Source organism: Marmota marmota, unplaced genomic scaffold (assembly GCF_001458135.2).
Source record: "Marmota marmota marmota unplaced genomic scaffold, marMar, whole genome shotgun sequence".
Lineage (NCBI taxonomy): Eukaryota > Metazoa > Chordata > Mammalia > Rodentia > Sciuridae > Marmota > Marmota marmota.
The window spans coordinates 4,695,561-4,697,702 of NW_025999896.1; the positions used below are offsets into that span (position 1 = coordinate 4,695,561).

The 2,142-nt window shown below is 34.9% G+C and overlaps 2 protein-coding genes across 5 annotated transcripts in view; one reads left to right on the plus strand and one right to left on the minus strand.

The window, feature by feature from the left end:
* Positions 1-2,142, plus strand: part of Dnah9 (dynein axonemal heavy chain 9) — a 334,407-nt gene that overhangs the window by 329,540 nt on the left and 2,725 nt on the right. The gene's annotated exons all lie outside the window — the stretch shown is intronic.
* Positions 1-2,142, minus strand: part of Znf18 (zinc finger protein 18) — a 35,000-nt gene that overhangs the window by 9,950 nt on the left and 22,908 nt on the right. The window lies entirely within an intron of this gene.

Genomic DNA, 2,142 nt, shown 5'->3' on the forward strand with positions numbered 1-2,142 from the left:
CACCCCCCGCTTATTGTGACTCAGCATCTGCATAGCATAGAGAACATTCAGACTTTGGTTTGGGGGGACTGGCTTATTTCACTTAGCATGATATCCTCCAGTTCCATCCATTTACCAGCAAATACTACAGTTACATTCTTCTTTGTGACTGAGTGATATTCCATTGAGTATATGTACCACATTTTCTTTATTTGTGGAAGAGCACCTAGGTTGGTTCCATAGCTTAGCTGTTGTGAATTGAGCTGCTATAAACATTGATGTGGTTGCATCACTATAGTATGCTGATTTTAAGTCCTTTGGCCAAGAAAGGGGATAATTGTGTCAAATGGTGTTTCCATTCCAAGTTCTCTGAGGAATCTCCATACTGCTTTCAAGGGTAATTGCACCAATTTGCAGTCCCACCAGTAATGTAGGAGTGTGCCTTTTTCCCCACATCCTCACCAACATTGTTACTTGTATTCTTGATAATTGCCATTCTGACTAGAGAAAATGAAATCTCAGTATAGTTTTAATTTGCATTTCTGTAATTGCTAGAGATGTTGAACAAGTTTTTCATATATTTTCATATATTCATATTTCTTCTTTTGTGAAGTGTCTGTTCATTCAGTTCCTTTGCCCATTTATTGATTGGGTTATTTGGGGTTTTTTGTTTTGTTTTGTTTTATATTAAGTTTTATGAGTTCTTTGTGTATCCCAGAGATTAATGTTCTGAGGTGCAGGTGGTAAAGATTTTCTCCCAATCTGTAGGCTCTCTTTTTATGTTCTTGATTGTTTCTTTTGTTGTAAAGAAACTTTTTAATTTGATAAAAATCCCATTTATTGATTCTTGATTTTACTTCTTGTGCTTTAGGAGTCTTGTTGAGGAATCCAGTTCCTAAGCCGACATGATAGAGATTTGGGCTTACTTTTTCTTCTAGTAGGTACAGGGTCTCTGGTCTAATGCCTAAGTCCCTGATCCACTTTGAACTGAATTTTGTGCAGGGTGAGAGATAGAGGTCTAATTTCATTTTATTACACATGGATTTCCAGTTTTCCCAGCACCATTTGTTGAAAGGCTATCTTTTCTCCAATGTATGTTTATGGTGCCTTTGTCTATAACTGTATTTATGAAGGTTTGTATGTATGTCTTCTATTCTGTATCATGGGTCTTCATGTCTGTTTTGGTACCAATACTATGCTGTTTTTCTTACTATACCTGTAGTATAATTTAAGATCTAGAATTGTGATGCCTCCTACTTCACTTTTCTTGCTGAGGATTGCTTTGGCTATTCTGGACCTCTTATTTTTCCAAATGAATTTCATGACTTCTTTTTCTATTTCTGTGAATAACATCATTGGAACTTTAATAGGAATTGCATAAAATCTTTATAGTGCTTTTGGTAGTATGGCCATCTTGACAATATTAATTCTGCCTATCCAAGAACACAGGGGATCTTTCCATCTTCTAAGGTCTTTTTCAATTCTTTCTTTAGTGTTCTGTAGTTTTAATTGTAGAGGTCTTTCACCTCTTTTGTTAGATTGATTCCCAAATATTTTATTTTCTTTTAGGATATTGTGAATGGGATAATTTTCCTAATTTCTTTTTCATCTGATTCATCACTGATATATAGGAACACAATTGATTTATGGGTGTTAATTTTATATCCTGCAACTTTGTTGAATTTGTGAGTTCTAGGAGTTTTCTGGTATAGCTTTTGGGGTCTTCTAAATAAATAATCATGTTGTCAACAAATAGGGATATTTTGAGTTCCTCTTTTCCTATTTGTATCCCTTTATTTTCTTTCTCTAATTGTTCTTGCTAGAGTTTCCAGGACTATGTTGAATAGAAGTTGCAAAAGGGCATCCTTGTCTTGTTCTAGTTTTCAGAGGGAATGCTTTCAATTTTTCTCCATTTAGAATGATAGTGACCTTGGGCTTAGCATATACAGCTTTTACAATATTGAAATATGTTTCTACTACCCTTAGTTTTTCTTGTGTTTTGAATGTGAGTGAATTGTTGTAGTTTGTCAAATGCTTTTTCTGCATCTATTGAGATAATCATGTGATTCTTGTCTTTAAGTCTACTGATGTGATTAATGTTTATTTATTTCCATATGTTGAACCAAACTTTCATCCCTGAGATGAACCCCCCCCCCCCCCCCC